The sequence below is a fragment of the Amphibalanus amphitrite genome, unplaced genomic scaffold (genome assembly GCF_019059575.1).
Source record: "Amphibalanus amphitrite isolate SeventyFive unplaced genomic scaffold, NRLGWU_Aamphi_draft 000001F_arrow, whole genome shotgun sequence".
NCBI lineage: Eukaryota > Metazoa > Arthropoda > Thecostraca > Balanomorpha > Balanidae > Amphibalanus > Amphibalanus amphitrite.
Window position 1 is genome coordinate 114360 of NW_024881499.1, and position 12268 is coordinate 126627.

General features: G+C 46.4%; 1 protein-coding gene and 1 long non-coding RNA gene across 3 annotated transcripts in view; both read right to left on the reverse strand.

Moving 5' to 3' along the window:
• The window catches only part of LOC122380651 (vesicle transport protein SEC20-like), a 118036-nt gene that overhangs the window by 14384 nt on the left and 91384 nt on the right, over positions 1-12268 (reverse strand). The gene's annotated exons all lie outside the window — the stretch shown is intronic.
• On the reverse strand, positions 918-4548 carry LOC122380764. The gene is made up of 4 exons (XR_006256382.1): positions 4363-4548; positions 3114-3277; positions 2676-2753; positions 918-1441 (listed from the first exon to the last, which is right to left on the reverse strand). It is a non-coding gene; the product is annotated as an uncharacterized LOC122380764 (long non-coding RNA).

Here is a 12268-nt window from a genome sequence, read left to right on the forward strand (position 1 = left end):
TCTATCATTCACAGACGATCAGCTGCGAAGACCCAGATCCGTAGTAGAGGGCTCATCGAGTCTGGGTCCAGCTCCCCGTACTTCCTCCACTTTGGAAACACCGCAGCGCAGACCACAGTTATACATAATATTTAGTTTTCATTCACTTCGTAGGTGATATGCTGCTTGAGTTGCACCCCGGTATATCAATACGAAGCTTCCGTCCCTGCCACATACCAGTGAAGGAGGCGGCGGCGGCGGCGGCCGGGGCCGGGCTGCCCTGCCCACCGACACAGTCTGTGAAATGCCCCAACAACCTTTAAAATTCAACAGGCTTCATAAATGTTTTTTTGCACCATATTTTCTCGCGTATATGAAAGCTCTAAAATGTACAATATTCCTTTCAGCCGCAAGCGATATAAAAGCTCTACAAAACGTCATGTCTCTGTGTGCAAGAAAGACATATATTGTGTATAATCGAGCGTACATGATCTGTAGCGCTGCGGAGGGCTGCTCGGTTGCCGCTTTTTACCAGTCGGCTCTAGGTCGGACATATGGGTAAACAAAATGGAATAGTAATATTAAACAATGCTACCTGCTGATGCTACTGGGCCTCTCATTGGTGAAGAACTGGCAGCCAGCCAGCGTGTTTTTGTGAGAACTGTTATAACAGCAGCAACCGAACGGCTCTCGGGCCAGCGACCAGTGAGCGTAGACAGCACAGCGCTCCGTTAGGCATCGGCGGGCAAGCACGCATTAGCTGTGGACGGACCGGCCGCCCGAACATATTTGTCGGTATCGAAAGTATCGTGAACCAAATGACTGCTAGCGAAAAACGGACTGCCTCTCGTATCCATGAAAACATGTGCTCTACAAAAGTACATAATTGCTTAGTTGTCGCCAGTCACTCATTGCACCATGGCGTCAGTGTAGGGCCGCGCCCTGAATCATCTCAATCGCCAGGCAAAGCATCTCAATCGACAGGCACATGGTAGTCCAGCTACGAATCCGAGCCGCGGCATCCCGTCTATGTATCTACATTACACCACAATCGAACACTGTCGGGCCACCCGAGACAGCAGTCTCCAATGTAACATCAAAACACGCCACTCGTCTAATATCAGAAAAATGAGCATTGAGTACCTACCGAATATCGACTACAGAAGATTACAATGGGGTGCAGATCTAGCAAGAGTCGCGGTTCGTCTCGGCACGGCTTACAGGCCGCCGTGCCCGCGCAGGTGACCGCCAGCTCCACCTGTTCCACCTCCGGCGCGGAAGCTCGATCACAAGACTGACATCAGTCGGCGCTCTGTGCTCGGCACAGGGCGACCGGGTCAGGAGCGGGCCGCTGCCGCCAGATGCGCGCCACGGCGTCATTGGGGCTTCCCTGAGCAGGATCGAACCAGAGCTGCATGCACGGCTCCGTATCCGCCGTGAACTTCCACGAGTGATCCCACACCTGAAAAAGGCGCACGGTTTGCGTCACAGCTCGGCTCACTTTCACAGCCCACGCACCGGCAGCAATTAAGGGCTACTTAGATAGTGTGCTAATAGAGCGCAATCACTTAGCTTAATCCATATAGAGTCAACCATGAATTGTTAATTACGAGCGAGCGAGCGAAGCGAAGTCTTTTCAATGTCACGGAAAAAGCTCAGTATGAGCGGCCCGACCCGGGACGGCCTGTAACGCTTTTGAGAGGCTTATATCTCAGCAACCGCTGGACCGATTGGCCTGCGGTCTTTTTTTTTTTGTTGGGTAGTCCTATTCCCTCTACCCCGTAATTGACTACTCTTGATACATTTCAGGGACCGTCGTGGCACGTGCCACGTGAAAAGTCAAGGGTGTTATTTGTCAAAAGTTGCAAAAGAAGTGATTTTGAGAGGCTCATATCTCAGCAGCCGCTTGGGCGGTCTTGCGGTAAATTTTGTAGGGTAGCTGCACCCCTTCAACCAAAGGTCGGATGCTCTTGATCTATGTGAGTGACCCCCACTGCACGTGCAAAATGCAAAAAGAAGAGGTGCCGAATTTGTTCCCATTTCAATAACTCTGTAATTACTGGGGCGATTTAGCTGAAACTTGGCATACAGGTAGGCAGTAGGCACCCACCAGGTAATGCATTCCCATATGTTGCGGTTAGGGTGCTACTGCACGTGCGCACGTGCAGGGGGGGCGCTTCCAGATCTCGAGAACGGCTGGGCCGATTGCGTTCAAATTTGGTACCTACACGGTTGGGGACCGGTTAGTAGGGTGCCGTGCAAAAGTCAGTATGGACCCCGTTTGCACGTGCGCACGTGCAGAATGCCGCTTCCAGATCTCAGGAACGGCTGGACCGATTGTGTTCAAATTTGGCACACCGCTAGCGACCCGCGACCGGTTAGAAGGGTGCTTCGCACAAGCCCGTTGGAAGTACCTCTCTATCTCGCTCGCTCGTTCTTCGTCCAAAAGGTGTTTTACTGGTATTATCTGTCTGGCTTATCTCATTTAGTTGTCATTTGTTTTGTGGGTATAATTGTGTTTCTCCCTTTCAGTTATTCAAATAAAAGGGAAATAAACAGGTTTAACCTACCTACATACCTACACATACCTGCACATGTAGGTTTACCTACATACCTACAACAGGCTGACCGCCCCCGAGTGCACAACAAGTTAAGTTAGTGTATTATGTGTAAAATAAAGGACGCTTGAATCTTACCTGAGTGATGTCCATTTCTTGATCACTTTCATCTGTGGGTGACCGAGCAGCGACAGCAACCCAAGGCGTATACGGAATCTGTAAAAAATCAGCACACCGTTACCACATGTTTTAATAAAACTTACCTATAGGGAGGTAGCATAAAATATAGATCAAAACAATAACATACAAACATACAGATATTCGGTTAGGTTGAAATGGCTAAAAAATATAAAAAATAAGGGCAAGGTACTAAGGCTGTAAAGCTGTAAGGGCTCGGTACTAGTAATAATTTTTGGCTAAAAATATCACAAATAAAGACTGCACTAAAGCTGTAATGTCTGGTACTAGGAATAACTTTAGAGTGAAGTGTTACAAAAAACAATATTCAAAGTCTTTTGATAATTTTTTTTTAAACAATATAGCAGGCATTTTCATCACTTCTAAAAAATAACTTACATTCTGATCCGGCACAGCACTGTTCTTTAGACGCAAACGTTTTTGACTGTGCTTATCATGGTGCGCACTTCTTGTTAAGTTTAAGTGGTCATGTGGTCTTGGCTCATTGGTCATGCCACACACCCTCATCCACTTTTCTCTGTACTTCTTTTTTTTGCGGGAACCTAAAAGTAAAAAATGGTCAACACATGCTTAGTCCATGCAACACATACTCTGTGTATTAAGCTGAATAGCTCCACTGAGCCCAGTTTCACCAAGTGCGGTAAACTTAATTTTGGGGTAGTTTTTGTAGTTAAGTAGTGGGGTAGTTTGATAGTTTACCCCAAATTGAGTTTACTGCACTTGGTGAAACTGGGCTCTGGTGAGTTTCCTTTTCTTGTCAGCACATAAGTGAAAGAAAACTGTGTAGACAAGAGATGAACCAAACCCCCATGGAAAGGTAGGTGTTACCACAACCAGGAAATGGGATTTGAAGGGCTGGATAAATGTGTCTGAGTTCTACCTTTCAGCCAGACTGGAAAACATCCATACACTACGCCGGACGCCCGCGAGCCCCTCATGCGCCAAAATTTGAAGCAAGCAATTTTGAGCTGAAATTCCAGTGCATGATTTCCACTGAAAGTTGGGTGCCTGTTTGCACCAAAATTAAGTCACTTTTACATAAAGCACATGTGCATATCTACCGACCAAGGCTATATCAACCAGACAGATTGTTCCAGGGCCTCAGAGTCAGACGCTCTTCCCTTTCTGAGCGTCTGAACTCTGAATTAATGTTCCCATGAAAACCCAATACCACAATATGTGTGGCACACTGTAGAATCTTAAGGTGAAACAAGCCCCAGGCTGGAAGTTCCGACTCTCTTCAGACCTGCCAGCGCCCGCAGGGCAAGTCTGCTGCTAGATTGACCACAGCGTGTCAAAAAATTCGGTGACAGCCATTTGCATAAACATTATGCGCCATGCGGTCACCCTGCGCCTAAAAATTCAGCTGCCACCATGCGCTGAATTTGACGCATGCAAAATTATGCTGGATGTGCGATGAAATTTTTGGGGCAACGCCGCAATCACGCCACTTCGCCTGACATATTCGGCATAACTTGTGTTTTTTTTATCCAGTCTGGCATTTCAGTTGTGAAAGCCTGAACAGTTCAAAAGGGTTTGCTAATCCAGGGGAGAGTTCTGTGAAAACAAAAGTAATAGAAGAGCCATTGCAATAAATAAGAATTTAGGTACCTAGGTACCTACTTACTGGTGCACAGTCACACGCATATCAGTCCCGACCCGACGTAGGTCGTTTGCTCCGCGGATCACGCACTTCTTCATCGTTGTTATAGGTATTTACTATTTGTTCCAACAAAAATGCCCCGATTTCGGATAACAGCCACGGCAAGGCTATAGAACTCCACGGTATAAAATATGGTATACTGCCTTGCGTAAGATAAAAATACATTTTAGCAATTGGCTACCAAACGAGATGTCATCTGTTCAGGGCATAGCATAGGTTTACTTTCATAGACCTCATGAAAGTAGCTCATGAAACTCATCACCAATCAGCGCGACGGATTTCAAGATTCGATTGCGGATGTTCATCCGCCGGCCGATTGCCAGAACAGACAACGAAAAATAACGCAACTGCTCATGGTCTGCTCGCTAGTACAGGGATCCGTGCCTGATCAGTACTGCTGCAAGCTGATTGGTTAAAAACCAAAGCCTCGCCGCGGGTGGCTGTATTGTCGGATAAGAACGCATTCCAGGGATAAGGACGCATTCCTGGCATATTTTCTTTTAAATTTGCCGATAACTACGAATGGAGGCCGAAATCGGCCGTAAGAGGTTAAACAAGTAGGTTTTCGGACACGGGCTACAAGATGGCTATCTCAGTTTCAATCCCCATGTTAAAGGTGGTCCTTTTCCTTTAACGACGATCCCAAACTACGTATCAGCACAACTTAAAACACAGAAGCCTCTTTAATCGCATTCCAACAGAAGGGTCTTTCCCCGGCTGGTCGGCCATATTACAGTAATACCATGTCTGTTGCTATACTGCTAATACTGTTGCACCATGTCTGCGGCCTGCCTGTGTAGGGGAACGGCTATCTGCTAAGACCACCCGGGCCCGCTCCCCGCACACAGCCACTGTGATCAAAGCACTTCAAACAAACCCAAAACTTCGCTTTGAATCCCAAGAAATAATCCCAATACACACTGCCGCACAAACTCCACGCGGGCTGCGACCGCATGAAACGCTCACCTTCCCCGGCCTCCCTCCCCACTCGGGGGGAGGGAGGCCGGGGCGGCTGCCTTCCGTGCGGCGGCTGACCCAGGGGGGTACGCTCCGGCTGTTTAGCATTACAAAAAATGGACGCCATTTAATTGCGTCCCAGAAAAGCTATTTCTGGCACCTAAAAGCTGACTCGCCCCAAGATTGGTCCTCAGCACCTATTTGGTGGATACCAGCACCAATCATGGAAAATGACCTTAATTAGCTGTTTCTGGCACCTATTCATCGGTACGCCTTACTCTTTTTTTCTGAATCTGGCACCTAAATGCTGAGCGTAGCACCAATCTAGTAGAAAAATGAACTACTGGCTGGTAGAATCATGTTGTTCTGGTATAATGACCCCTGGGCCCAATCTTATAAAGGTTGTGCTACCAAATGGCGTACTATCATTCCACCCCACTCTATTTACGGCACCCTATTCACGCAATCTTATAAAGAGAATGGTATGGTAATTCTATTCACGCCATTTTGCCCACAGTACAAATCAACGCCAGCAGGAAACACGCAACGTGATTGGTCAATGTCTTGTCGCCGTCGCTATTGGAAATTATGCGTACTGTTTGCGAACAGCAAAAGTTATGTGTTTTAATTTTTATGGGGCATTTATTTCTTTTAGAGACACACATATGTGTAATAAATAAATTATTTATGGAAAACGTGATAGCAAAGTATGGAAAACACCAACATGCTTGAAGAATTCGCCTGAAAAGTGGATTGCCGACCAAATAAATTTCAGCGAGGGCATTCTCGCGCTCAGAAAATCGAGTGAATAAAGTGTTTCTTAACTTATCATTTGCATTTATTTGCTGTTAAGGCATTGCAATAAATTTGTTAAAGAATTATTTAAATAATCATTTAATTATAGCTCGGCTACTCTTTCAGTAATTGAAGTAATGCCGTTGACAATGAAGCTCCTACAATTTGAGCATTAGGATATGCGTACATTAACGCATATTAATTCATTAACAATTCAAGATATAGCTTATTTTCCTTCTTGTCATAAGCTCTCGACATTTTCCTTCTTGAAGATAAACTACTAAAATTCGAAGATTACGTACATGAACTGAATTAGGTCAAGTTACAGCATATTTTCCTTCTTATTCAAGAATCAAGCATAGGTACCTATTACCTAACCTAGAGCTAAAAAGCAATTCCTCAAAAGATTGAAGAACCCAGTCTACATATCAAAGCTATATCAAGAAAAATACTCTGCTCAGAAGTCAGCTCGAGATGCAGGAAGAGAAACAACAGATTGATCCGTAACTGTGCCAGACAGAAAGTGAGGAGATATGTACGAATAGTGAGTGGGAATTTACAATTTTTTGACAAACTTAGGTATATCATTAATTTAAATATCTAATCAGAAGCCATGAAGTGCCCGTTATTTGTGTCATACGTGAGACGTGAGAATAGGCTAAAGACCCGTACCGATTCTATAATACAGTGGCTGCCGAAAATCTAAGACGGTTACTGGTGCTAAAATCCTCTTAACCCTCGCCGGCACAGGCCATTATAAGTCCTTCGACGGCACAAGGGGGGGGGATTGGTACGACCCCCCCCCCCCCTCGCGTTTGGCCCCTGATCGAGCTAGAGCTTCGCGGAAAAAACGAGCGTGTTGCCCGTCACGAGACGAAGCCGATGATACCCAATTTTAAGGTCCTAGTTCATCGGGTGACCTTCCAGGTCAGGTCAATGACCCGAAAACCGGGAAAATCGGGACCTGTTAGAAAGTCGTAAAGTGTGGCTGCTATGTGGTTTTCCGGGGTGCTGATCACGAATATCGTGTTAGTTTTGATCAGAGATGATGTCTTTAAGCATTTAGACCAGGTCGGGTCAGGTCAGGTCAGGTCAACCGGTAGGGGTTGTGACGGGTATTCGTAATACGTGTCTCAACCGCCTCGGACAGCTTCGTAACATGTTACGAAGACACCAAAACTACTTCGTAAATGTTCAAATGGTTACTAAATTCGAATTCAGCTCCGAAAACTAGCCTAGAAACATGTAAAACTCGAAAAAGTGAACCGAGGTCACCCGAGGTCACCAAAGGTCAATGACCTGACCTGACCTTCAGGTGACCTTGACACCCACCCTAATGCATGGGAGCAACATCAAATCACATGTTTGAACATTTGAAACCACGAAAAGCTTGCAAACGCGCGTCTAATGCGAGCCGACAAGCGCCGAACCGCGATTTCGGCCAAACATGGTCACAGAAAAGAGGTCACAGGTTAAAGGTCATTGGGGTCAGGGTCATGAAATTTTCAGGGTAGGTGTAAAATTGATCAATGCGAGGGTACTGAAAGTTTCGTCGCGATCAGCCGCTTTTTACGCGAGTTATTCGCGAAAAACCTTAGGGGGGTTGCATCAACCCCCCCCCCCTGTGCCGGCGAGGGTTAAAAGTCCCCTTTGAATTTGAAAAATAAAGCCATATAACGATGAACAATCGTTTTTATGTGTTTTAGTGTGCATTTAGTTCCTGGAAATACATATTTTGAAATTGATCGTTGTCTGTATAATAAGCATCATTGTAATAAATCATGAGTTAATATGTGGAGGATGTTTTAATCTTAAAATTATCATAATGTAAAATATTGCATACTTATATCATAAAAACATGGAATTTATCTTAAATCAATTGAAATGTCTGAGAAGCTCGTCAAAGTACGCTACAAATTCTGGCGTGAAATGGACGCCGCTGAAACCGCAAACAGCTGATGAGTGTCGGTGTTTTGAGATGTGCACGCTGCTCACGGTTCAAATCATTCTACAGCATCCTCAAAACCGGCGGCTACCAATACCGTAAAGAGCGTGCCGTGTTTTCGATTTCACAGAGTTTTATAAGATTGCGTACTATATATCCAGCCTTAGAGTGCTGCCATATCCATTTCACGGCGTTTATAAGATTGGGCCCTGGAGTCTAGCCTAAAGGTTGCCAGTGCAGCTACACTCTAAGACAGCCACGTAGTGATCTCAGCATTGTATATGACGTTTAAGTAAGCAAATAATATTGATTTGTTTGAAAAAAACAATGTCATTTAAATATTTTAAATTATTTATTTGCAATGCTTAAAGGGAAACATTTTTGTGAGTAATTGTCTCGATTTTGACCATTACAACGGGTATTGTATTTTTTGACGTCATCAAATAGCTCCAAAAAAGAAATGTAATGTTTTCATTCTGTTCAAGGCCGCTGAAGAAACGCGGGATCTTGCGTGGGACATTGTCCGTTGTTTGCCGCGCAGAGTTGTGCCGTGGTTGTGCCTTTTTCATCCGTTTCTTGCTTATGTGTGCATGAAGCTTTGATTTTGTTTTTGGTTATTGTGTGGCCGGTCAGTCAAACGCCCCTGTAGAAACGGGATGCTGCGTTTGATCGAGATGGAGTCAGACGATGATTGCAGAAAGCTAATAATATTGAAAAGAGGGCCGGTTGCGTGGCATGTCAGTTCAGAGTTGACATTTTGCTTTACTCCAGTTTATGACCTGAGAGCCTGGCTGGAAGTGACGGATCCAAACTTTTCACGTTAAAATGGCTGAGGGTGCAATAATCTCTACATAGCGGGCTGGTATAGGAGCGTCTTGCTATGCTGCACCATTGGCTAGAAATGGCATTAATCATTATCTCCACTGGCGAAAATGGCACTTGACATCACCGAATGCAACGTTCATGTTTGTTAGGATACATAAAATCAGGAAGATTACGCGAATTAGGTAGGCAAACGTGGAATAAAATAGGTGCTGGATGTTTTGGTTTTGGTGCTGAATCAGCAAACAGCAAATACGGAGTTCAACTAGACGATCTGGCAACTTTAGGCTGTGTGGAAGCAATTAGGTGCCAGATTCAGATGTTAGGGTCGAATAAGCATTTTGGGGCTGATCAGCAATTAGGTGCCAGAAACAGCTTTTTAGGGACCAGAAACAAATATTCCCCCCAAAAAATGGTGACAGACGTTTGTGGAGGATTGTCGACGAACTCTTGTTCCGCGAGCAGTACTTACACGCTAGCGGAAAATTCACCAATCAGCGCTCGGCAGTACTCGACGCTGATTGGTCCGACGCTCGTGACGAAATTGCGGGGACCGCAGTTATTCTCTATGGACCCGAATAGGCTTTTGGATTTCGGAGGAGTTTCTTTAAAATTATATGCTGTTTGGAGCTGTTTTCGAGTTGAAATATATTTCTTATGACTGCTAGCTATATAATGACACCATAAAATCATGATTTTAATAAATATTACCGATGTAATATCGGCCGAAAAGACATGCTGTCATGGCACGGACTGCCGTGCGGGTGATGTGGGGCCCCTACTGCCAGCGTATGGTAATAATGGGTTGACGAAGGGTTATTGGAGAAACTTAGAGCCCCATCAGCATTCAGTATAGGGTCATCAGAGGCCGGGAATGTCCATCAGGGGTCTGAGTAGGCCTGTCATAGGGGCATACATGACACATCATGGCCCATGGGTCAATGTAGATCCATTAGGGGCCGTTGAAGGGCCATCATTGTTCAGCGTGGGCTCGCAATTACCTCTGATGGGCATATGCCGTGCCCCGATGGACTAACGCTGGCCCCTGATGAACCATCACCAGCCCCTGATAGGTCTACAAAGCCCCCTGCTGGGTCCAAATTGGTCACTGATATGCCCAAATGGGCCACTGAGAAACCCGTACAACATCCCCTGACTGCACCTGCTGGACCAATGCCGTTCCCTCATGGGCCCACCACAGCTCTTGAATGACCTTTTCAAGTCCCCTGAAGTGCCTTTATTGGCCTAAATGGCCCCTGATTGACTTATGTGGTCCCTATTGGTCTATATGGCCTCCATGAGCCCTCAACGTCCCTAGACAGCCTTACATTATATTCCACTGGGCCCTGTTGGGTCAGCACCGGCCCCTGATAGGCTTGCACTGGACCCACCGGGCCTATACCGACCCATGAAGGGCCTATGTCGAGCCCTCATGGACCTCCGATGACCACACGCCGACATGTGTGGCCCCATCACCAGTGGTCCGTCTATCCCATGTACTTACGGTCTTTTTGGCCGATGTGACACCGGTAGTATATAGAAATGTTATGATTAAATGTCGTTATTACACAGTCAAAAGTCACAGAAAGAATATCCAAGCTCAAAAATGGCCTCAAACCCAACAAAAACTGGTATAAATCCCCTTCAAAAGCCGTAAGTCTATTAAACGCCATAGGGGAATAGCTACAGTCCCCCGCAATTTCGTCACGAGCATCGGGCCAATCAGCGTCGAGTATTGCCGAACGCCGATTGGTCGATTTCCGCTAGCCTGTAAATGCCGCTTGCGGATATAGTTTTGAACAAGTGAGGGTCGCGGCTACTAATTATCGCTTGTCACCACTTTTTCGTCGGGAACGTTCTACCTGGTTTATATAGCCTTGGGCTGACCCAAGTTCACCAGACAGCAGCCGACTACTGTTAACGCCAGACCTCTTGAGACCCTAATTTTTCGCGATTATTTTTAAATGCATGGAAGAATTTCAACCAAGCTCAGGACATGGCCGTTTCAAGACCTGCCGAACCTTTTACAATTTATATATTTTGTCGCCATTTCAATATTTCAGGCACTTCTCATTGACACGCAATGTTAAATTTCGAGCAAGATTTTCACCCGGCGTGGAGGCTATCACCAGTATAACGCCTTTTGGGGCGACTAACGGAGCGAGCGAGAGGGTGGGCCTTGCACGTGCGAAATTGTGAGGGGGTACCTCCAACTGACTTGTGCACGGCACCCTACTAACCGGTTTCTACCGACGTGCCAAATTTGGGCACAATCGGCCCAGCCGTTCTCGAGATCTGGAAGCGGCACCCTGCACGTGCGCACGTGCAAAATGGGTCCCAACTGACTTGTGCACGGCACCCTACTAACCGGTCCCTAACTGTGTACCAAATTTGAGCGCAATCGGTCGAGCCGTTCTCGAGATCTGGAAACGACCCCTGCACGTGCGCACGTGCAGCAGCACCCCAACTCTGGCACATGGATATGCAGTGCCTAGTGGGTGCCTACCTACATGCCAACTTTCAGCGCAATCGGCCAAGTAGTTACCGAGATATTGCAACAATTACAAAACGGACACCTCTTCGTTTTGCACGTGGCACGTGCATAAGGGGTCACCCACATGCATCAGGAATAGTCCAATACTTGGAAGAAGGAATGAAGCTACCCTACAAAAATTATCGCGTGTAAATCGGTCAAGTGGTTGCTGAGATATAAGCCTCGCAAAAGCGTGACCACGGCCGGCCGGCCGGCCGGCCGCTCATACTTAGAAATTTCCGTTAATCTAAGGAAAGACTACGCTCGCTTCGCTCGCTCCGTAACCTGGTCACCAGTCAGTCTGTGATACGTTATGACGTCACAGCACTCTGCACTATGGTTGGAAACGGCGTCACGGATGGCCATGGGCAATTTCGGAATATATGTATATTTGGGGTGTCATTCTGTTGGAAATTGATGAAATGTTTTGAATTGGGCAGAAAAAAATATTTAGTTGCGCATTTAGTCTCCATTATCGTACGCGGAATCGGGAGTTTCTAATAGTGGCTTTTTTGGTGCGCCGTCAAAGGTTTAAACAACCGCGCTGGTGATAGCATATGGAGTACCTCCATGACGTTGTAAAACTGGATTATCCCTCGCCCGTATTGGTGTTTTTCCAGCCGCGAACGTATAAGGGGGGGGGGGGTCCGTTGGACCCCCCCCCCTTGCCGTTTCGCCCCTGATCGAGCTAGAGCTTCGCGGAAAAAACGAGCGTGTTGCCCGTCACGAGAGGAAGCCGATGATACCTAATTTTAAGGTCCTAGGTCATTGGTTGACCTTGCAGGTCAGGTCAATGACCCAAAAGTCGGGAAAATCGG